Source organism: Zalophus californianus, chromosome 3 (assembly GCF_009762305.2).
Source record: "Zalophus californianus isolate mZalCal1 chromosome 3, mZalCal1.pri.v2, whole genome shotgun sequence".
In the NCBI taxonomy this organism is placed as follows: Eukaryota; Metazoa; Chordata; class Mammalia; order Carnivora; family Otariidae; genus Zalophus; species Zalophus californianus.
In genome coordinates, this window is record NC_045597.1 from 37,546,786 (window position 1) to 37,556,301 (window position 9,516).

Below are 9,516 nucleotides of genomic sequence, written 5' to 3' on the forward strand. Positions count from 1 at the left end.
ATTTCTTTTTGAAATTTAATTAATTTGCTTATTATTAACAAGGTAAATTGTTGTATATGTATAATTTGAAGAAATGCTGCCTTCAATTTCAAGACTTACAAATTCAACTAGTTCTGATGTGAATACAACATGAAGCATTTCATTGTCAAATATGTGGACTAAAGTTTAAGATTTGTGTGGAAATATGTTCTGATTGTTCCCCAAACATAAGATATTCTGATATACAAAGTCAGTAATTGAATGATTTACTTAATAATATAAAAATATGAAATTCACAAAATTGAATGCATTACATTTCAATGTTGTTCTCATTACAGAAGCTTGTATAAACACTACTGCATATTGAGATATTATTATTATTAAAGGGAAAATGTCTCTTGAGAATGTGAATGAACTCTGTATTTCTGTAAGACATCAGTTTGGTCTCAACTTAAAAAAATGGACAGTCATACTTGCTTATTTATTCAATATTTTCAGTATTTTAACAGCTGTAATAGTACCTACAAGGAGGAAGTGCAACATGTTTATCAATGTCAGATAAACTTAAAGGGCAAAAAAATATGAGCTTGGAGACACTAAGATTCTGCAAATCTTATGACATGTTCAATAAGTCACCAGTAATTATCCATGAGTTTGGGATGACCTTTATACAGCATTTCTGTAATCAGTTATAACCAAACACGTTACAACTTTAATAAAATGTTTTATGTTGTATTTTTCAATAAAAGAAGATAAATGAATAGGATACTCTACATATAGATTTTTGTAACATTATTATTTAAACTTAGCAATAATTATATTGGGTACATTATTGGAACTGGCTACAGATAGACTGATAATACATATTTCCACATTTTGAGAATATAGCAGTACCTCTTTTGTTTTGAGGGAAAAGGTTTGGAATGACTTTCTTGAGATTGCTAAAACTAATTTAAATATTTAGTTCACATGTTATCTTTTATACTTCTCTGAAACTTTGTCTTATTATGATTATTATTAAAACAGAAGACAGAGACAATTTAGTTGTATTGTATCCCTTGCAGATAGTGCTGACATGAATTCAACATACGTTAGGTAGGTTAATAAACATGCAGCAAGCTCATTTGTCACATTAGAAACATTTAAATATTTGTACACAAAGCAGTTATATAAGAGGACATATATAGGATTAATATAAGTAATCATTCTTTCATAATATTTTGTTGGCTTCAATAACAGAAAACAAACAATGTGAATATAACAGAAATGCAGCATTCTAACTATCTTATGCACACAATTTCAGTGATCAGGGACTAACGTACCATTTTTGTAATTTTGCCCATATTATATTTGTTCTAATTCTATTTACTGAAATATAATTTTATGTGTGTGGAATTAAATAATTTGTTTTACTTATATTTTATGTCATTTTTATGTAACCTTCTAAATCATTCTGTTGTTATTGAATTTTATAAAATTACTGGTATAGATTTGAATATAGTGGTGGTGATTGAAGGGGAGAGCTGGTTTCCACACAGATAATTTTGACACTAACTTAAGTTTATAGATGAAGATGGTCTTAAGTTGTGTCTGTGAGCTTTGAAAAAAATAAATAAATTAAACAAATCGTCCTAAAGTGTAACTGACTGGGACTGGTGATTAATAGATTATGAGAACAAAAAAAGTTAGTACATGTCCACAATGTCTCATGTTTTGGACAACAGCAACCGGTGATGTGCTGATAAATATTTAAAACCATCTCTCCGAAGAGGAGGGAAACAAGCTGAGTCAGGATCTTTGCTGATTTCCATGGTATAAATGCACAAACCATGGCTGATCTCTAGCCATTGAACACAGTATCACTAAATGTGGAGTTGGGAATACATGCACACCATTGGCTACATGAGCCAATGCTAACCAGCTGGAGCAGATCACTGATTGTTACTGTGTCATTTACAGAAATATGCAAACCTAGAAGATTAATGGACTTGTAGAAAACAACTATAAATTTTATTTTGGATCATTATATATGTGCAGTATCATTATATGATTCAAGATTCTAGCACTCAGAAGAGATTTCTGGTATACAGAGATAAATCTATATAGAAATTCTCTTTGAAGTCACTGCAATATTTAAGGTCATCAAGGAAGAGCTTGTAAAATGATGAGATGCAAAAGCAGAAAAAAGCAATTAAATAAAGGGAGATAAAGAAAGGGCCACAACTGACAATAAAAAGAAACATCTAGAAAGTTAATAAACAAATCAGTAGAGTGAATATTCACAAACTTCAAATGAACACAATATTTCAATCAGGAGGCAATGGATGGTCTATGGTGGCAAAGGATGAGAAAAGACTCTAATGACAGGTATAAGGTAGGAGTCAGTTGGCAATAAGCATTTCATCCTATGTGCTCTTGGTATAGAAATCAGATTATAATGTTTATAGGAATAAATAAAATATTACATAATGAAGATGGAAAAGGGGAGTGGTTACATCCTATTATTTGCCTGAAGTGGGAAAGCTTAGACAATTCTGTCTTGATGGTTATAAATATTTGATAAGGGAAGAATGTTGAGAGGGAAATGTTAAGATGGGGTAGTCAGTAACCATAGAGAAAAGCTTATGAGGGGTTTTAATCCTGAACTCAAGTGGAAGAATTTGTTTTAGACAGGAGTAGAATGCCTGAAATGAGGGAGAAGGAGGGTGAGGACAGATGCAAATAAACATGATAATGATGTTTAGCTTGACACTAGTCTTTAGTTTTGCAGGTAAAGAAAGTAAACTTTCCATATTTTCATTCCCTGTGCTTTCAGAGGCCAATTGGAAATCAGTGTAATATTGTCCATACTTTTGATTTTCAAGTTGAATGTAAATTTTAAAGCACAGACTTCTGTTATTTATTCTGTATTTAATACCCAGTAGAGGGCCTGGGGAAACAAAACAAAACAAAAGACTACTAAAAGAATAACTAAAGGTGATGAACATGGATGGAACTTCATAGATATTGAGCTTTTTGAAATTCACCAAGACAACAGATGACAAAACATCTAGCATGTAGACTCAGCATCTGTTCACTGTCTTGAAGCAGGTAAAGTGGTTGTAGTAGGGAGGAGGGGTCCACACATATTACATGCTTATGTGCAACACATTTTTGTCCCTTATTGAACCTGTTTTAACATATGAGACATTAGAGAATCATTCAGTGGTAAGAGACCTCTGTACCAAACCCAGAGAAAATAGGAACTGCTCTAAGTAATAAACGTGAATGGAGAAAATAGAGGCAACATGGCCACTGTCAAGAAAATGAGAAGGGTGTGATCGCATTGAGAAATGAAGAAATGTGTGGCTCAGGTAGAGTAGACTGTCAGCAGGCATTTGTGAGGTCAGGGACCATTGGATTTTAAGAAGATGTGAAATTAAAGAATTTAAAGTCTGATAAATTTGGGAATCACAGCAGCATTAACAGAAGAGGGGCACCTGGGTGGCTCAGTCAGTTAAGCATCCGACTCTAGATCTGGCTCAGGTCATGATCTCAGGGTCTTGATCTCAGCGTGGAGCCTGCTTAAGATTCTCTCTCTCCCTCTCCCTCTGCACCCCTGCCCTGCTTGCACACACTCTCTCTCTCTCAAAAAAATTAAAACAAAGAAGAAAAAAATAGACTGCAATTGTACAAAGAGTATAATCTGGCCATTTAAAAAATTCTGCAAAACAGTAAAACTCTGGGAAAACAGAAAAAATGAAGAGAGGAGAGAGTACACACTGCATTTGCACATGCCCATTTAGGAAAAGAAAAATAGGGCGCCTGGGTGGCTCAGATGGTTAAGCGTCTGCCTTCAGCTCAGGTCATGATCCCAGGGTCCTGGGATCGAGTCCCACATCGGGTTCCCTGCCCCTTGGGAGCCTGCTTCTCCCTCTGCCTCTCTCTCTCTCTGTCTTTCATGAACAAATAAATAAATAAAATCTTTGGGAAAAAAAGGAAAAAAATATGTTTGAGACTTGTTCATGTGTTTTCACAAAAACAATCCCTGGGACTTTGGAATCTACACGTCTATCCATTTACTTATTTTTTATTTAAAAAATATTTACATTTAAAATATATTATTTCCCAATATTTAAAAGGTATTATAACTGGTGCTAGTTTCACTTTTCAGAGTTTTAGGAGTAGCAGGAAAGGGAAATATGATACCTGGCCACACTTCTTTGCAATCATTACCTGAGGGAATTAATGAAAAACTGCACAGATGGAGATGCTCTCAACCAACTGAGCCACCCAGGCGCCCCAATGCTCTTAATGGGAGACTGATCCAACACTCAATGGAATAGGATGTTATCAATATAGGGATGATTTAATCAACTTGATTGTCTCCTTGCACAAGAATCTAGCTACTGTCTCCAAACAAACCCCAATTAACTATGAAACTGCATTTTAGTGTTCCAAAATGTTTTGCTTACATTTGTAGATTTAAGTCTAACATGCTAGGGCGCCTGGGTGGCTCAGTTGGTTAAGCGACTGCCTTCGGCTCAGGTCATGATCCTGGAGTCCCGGGATCGAGTCCCACATTGGGCTCCCTGCTCGGCGGGGAGTCTGCTTCTCCCTCTGACCCTCTTCCCTCTCGTGCTCTCTATCTCTCATTCTCTCTCAAATAAATAAATAAAATCTTTAAAAAAAAAAAAAAAAGTCTAACATGCTATTATTGATGAACAGACATTGGATTTAGATGGATGAAGGCAAGTCTTGTGTGTGTGTGTGTGTGTGTGTGTGTGTGTGTGTGTGTGTGTGTGAAGATACAATTAACAAGGAAGAAAATTAAACAGATGAATCCAACCAATAAACCACTATGTAGATTCTTATGACTTTGGAATGTGGGGGTGTATTATCAAGTTCCTAGAAGTAGGTGGAGATTAGTAAATAAATCTTAGAACGTATTTTTAGAATTACTTTATTTTTGGCTAAAATCTGGCTTGAAATCATTTCGGCTACTGATTTCAATGCAATCGAACCTTAAAGCACATTATTTGTCCCTAAAGAAAATGTTATTTTGTTGTTATTTTTATATATGTAGACAATGTTGAGCTCAATTCCAACATGAAGCATGGGAAAGATTTATCATACAGAAGGACAAATTGGAACAAGATATAAGATATCCTAATGAAACTAATAGTATTGCAGAGTCCATGAAATTTAAGAACATAATATAACATGTAAATGAAAAGGTAAAAAAAATGCAAAAGGAAAAAGAATGATACGAATAATCATTAAAAATTTTAAATTAGGGCGCCTGGGTGGCTCAGTTGGTTAAGCGACTGCCTTCGGCTCAGGTCATGATCCTGGAGTCCCAGGATCGAGTCCCACATCGGGCTCCCTGCTCGGCAGGGAGTCTGCTTCTCCCACTGACCCTCTTCCCTCTCGTGCTCTCTATCTCTCATTCTCTCTCTCTCAAATAAATAAATAAAATCTTTAAAAAAATTTAAATTAAATAGCAGAAATGAAAACTTAAACTATAGACAGTAAATGGTAAAATTGCTGCAATGAAAAATTGTAAATTGAAATTACACTTCTAGAATGCAAAAATATAAATAAATAAAAAAGAAAAGAAATAAAAGAAAACATATGGGCTCATTTGGAGAGTAGAGAAATATGATACAGTCTACCAGTAATTGGAGTTCCTGAAAAGAACACATTATAATTGGAGCATTCATGATAATAAAAACACAAGGAAAAAATGATTTAGGACACTGTGATTGTTAAAATTTTTCCTAAGATAACTTTACATACATATATCACATTTTTAAATCAAAATTACAATGTGATATATTTTAAACATGGTAGAAATACTCTAAATATTATCTAGAAAAAGAAATTCACCTAGAATTGTAATGATATGGAATCTCTGCCAATAACAACTTATAACAGTTCCTCACATACAATAATATAAATTAAATAATCAAATGGATATTAATTGAATGTTAAAATAAATATTTATTTAAAGATAAAAATAATTTTAAAATTAATATCAGAGACTAGTAATCATTTAAAGATAGAATATAACCAAGTTTTTGGGGCGCCTGGGTGGCTCAGTCGGTTAAGTGTCTGACTCTTGATTTGGGCTCAGGTCATGGTCTCAGGGTCCTGGGATTGAGCCCCTCCTTGGGTTCCGAACTCAGCATGGAGTCTGCTTCAGGATTCTGTGTCTCCCTCTGCCCCTCCACCCACTCTCTCTCTCTTTCTCAAATAAATAAATAAATCTTTAAAAGAAAGAATATAACCAGTTTCATAATAAAACATGGACCTTAAACAGTAGCATAGCATAGACACTAAGCAATACATTATTTTGTGAAAATAAGCAAACGTTTTTAAGAAATATTAATCTATTAACCTTTCATTACACATGAAAACATACTAAATTCTTTACAAATCTGTGTTTGCTTGAAGGTATATTTAAGTTTATTTTTCCTCTCTGTTTCTTGCCAGTTGAATTAATTTGTAAGTGAACTCTGTGTGCATGTGTGCATGCATTAGAAGCTGTTTGTGTTCAAGCATGATGGTGAAGCGGGATTATGTGATTTCATCCAGAAGCTTGCAGATCTCATACTGCTTTAATGTTCTTGGAATCCAAGAAGGCTCTGCAGTTATCTGGGCTGCTAGGTGACTTGCATGAAGTCTTATTTATGGTGCTGGAAGGACACACCATAAGTCTGAGAGCAGACTGCCATCTCTCTGTCAGATCCTGGGGTGAGAACCTGGTGAGATCTACCCACTGTGTTGAAAGGATTCTTGCTTTTCTACTGCTATCTCATCATTGGTATGAGGGAGTCCACTACTGATATTAAACTCCTTAATCAGCTCTTTTATTTTTGGATTTTGTCAGCCAAGCAACACAGCCATGATTACCAATGGTCACAATCTCCCATCAGTTGTGTTAAAATGACAAAAATTTGATTATTTCAAATGTGTAAATTTAAGAAGGGGAACTAGGTTCAACAAGGTTAATAGATATTATTGAGGCAAAATCAATGGAACAACCAGAAAATATCTTTAATGTTAATGAGATATTCTGAGACATATTATATTTTAAAAGTCATCAAATGCATGGGATATTTTTGGTGAAAATAAAAGATAATGTCCAATTTATAAAGTTCAATATATAGTCACATGAACATTTATATCAATTTTATTCATAACTGTAAAAAATTAGAGACAAAATATCTTTGAATAAATAAGTGGATAAACAAACCAGGAAATTAATATCAAAATTGTAAAAAAGTATATTCTTCCTTAAAAAAGAATAAAACATTAAACAATATTAATGAAAATACCAATATAACAGAGCTAAAGTTGAACACAAAGTAAAAATAAACCATAATCTGAATTTTCAATATCACTAAAAAATGAAAGTATTAAGCACATGGGAATACTAGAAATCAATGCCATAAAGTGGATAAATAAGATAAATTAATAAAAATAAAATCAACACATGAATGTAATAGAAAAAAATAAAGCATTTTAACTAACCCAAATAAGCCAATATATGATAGTTCCTTATAATGTTCAATAAAGTTTATAAAATTTTATCTAAGCTAATAAGGAAACAAGGAGAAATCACAGATATGATTGATATTATTGACTACAAAGAAATAATACATACAGTTTACATAATGACTCTGAACAGTTTGTACCTTTTTACACTACTTTTCTCAACTCTATTTATGTAAATAAAACACACATGAAAGAAAAATTTAGTAGAAATATTTAATTTATCAAAACTGATCCAGAAAGAGATAATCCAGACAAACTGACAAACGGGTCAGGGGTGGGAAAATGAAGAGAACGGAAAAAGAATTATTCTTCTCCAAAGACATGAGTCCGTGAAGGATAGAATTTACATTTCAAGGGGCAGAAAACAGGCGCCTGGGTGGCTCAGTTGGTTAAGCCACTGCCTTTGGCTCAGGTCATGATCCTGGAGTCCCGGGATCGAGTCCCACATTGGGCTCCCTGCTCGGTGGGGAGTCTGCTTCTCCCTCTGACCCTCTTCCCTCTCGTGCTCTCTATCTCTCATTCTCTCTCTCTCAAATAAATAAATAAAATCTTTAAAAAAAAAAGGGCAGAAAACTTCATACTATTAAAAAAATTCCATATATTCAAACCAGAAGAAAAATTTCCAAATTTTTCATGAGTAAAGTTATATGAATACCCACTCCTGGGATATATAGAATTAAAAAAAAGCAAATAATAATCTCAATCAATATTGATTTAAAAATCATTTAAAAAAATTCATGATCCAGCATTACATTAACAGCATATGATAGGTAGAGTTACTCAACCCTAGAACTCCAAGAATGTAATTCTGGTTCATTATTATGATGTCTATTAATTTAAATGAGCCTTCTGATGGATAGATTTAAGAGAAAGAATTATACGAACAAATCATTTGATGCTAGAAAGAATTTCAAAATTTCAGCACACAATTTTGATAAAATGACTCAATAAAATAAAATTAATAATTACTTGTTAACAGAACAAAGTATACAAATCTGTGTTGATCCAATACCATTATCTAACCTAATAGGGACATAATGGAAGTAGTCCCACCAGAGTAAGAAAAGGTAACAATCAATATTCTTCTGGAGGAAATTATAGCTAAAATAATTAATTAATATCACTATTTACAGATGGCAGGTGATGTAAGTGTACGCCTGGGAAACAAAAATAATCAAATAAAAATTGCTAAAATCAATGAAAGAATTTTAAAAAATAGTAAGAAATAAAATTTATATATAAAACAATAGAATCCATTTAAATACAAAAATAACAGTTAAAAATGTAAGAGAAGACTTCTTTGAAAGTATCACTAACACTTATGAGATGTCTTATAATAACCTAAAGATGAAGGTAGACAAGTATATAAGTATTTTTTAAAAGACTTTTGAAAATCAAAACAAAACAAAAAACCCTTGAAGATGTAGAACTCAGAAAATGAGTTGAAATGTGATAACACCAAAAAAAAAAAAATAATGACTAGCAAAAGAGATGAACTGAGAGTTCACAGATAAACAAAACAAATGATTCTTAAGTATATGAAAATATGTTCAATCCCACCAAGGAAAAGATAAATGCTAATTAAAAGCATATTGGCAACATTCCTAAGTTTTCCAACTAGTAAATATTCAAAGTACTGACAACAATCCGTAGTGAAATAGGTGCTAGCATATATTGGTGATGGGATTGCAAAATGAAAAAAATATTTGGGGGAATAATTTGGAAGTTTAACCTTTGACCCAGCAATACCACTTCTGTAACTAAATTCTGCATAAATAGTACACTTTTAAACTAAAGGAAGTAGAAAGTTTGTAATTTAGAGCATTGTTTTGATAGCAAAATATTGGAAACAATATAAAAGTCCATCTACAGGTGGCTCATTAAAAAAAAATTGTATGCCCACAAAATGTATATGCAGCTATAGAAAATGCTGAGAAATTTTCATGTAGTACAGTCTATCAGTTTGGGATGATTTCATTAATATGTCTGTTAAGTGAA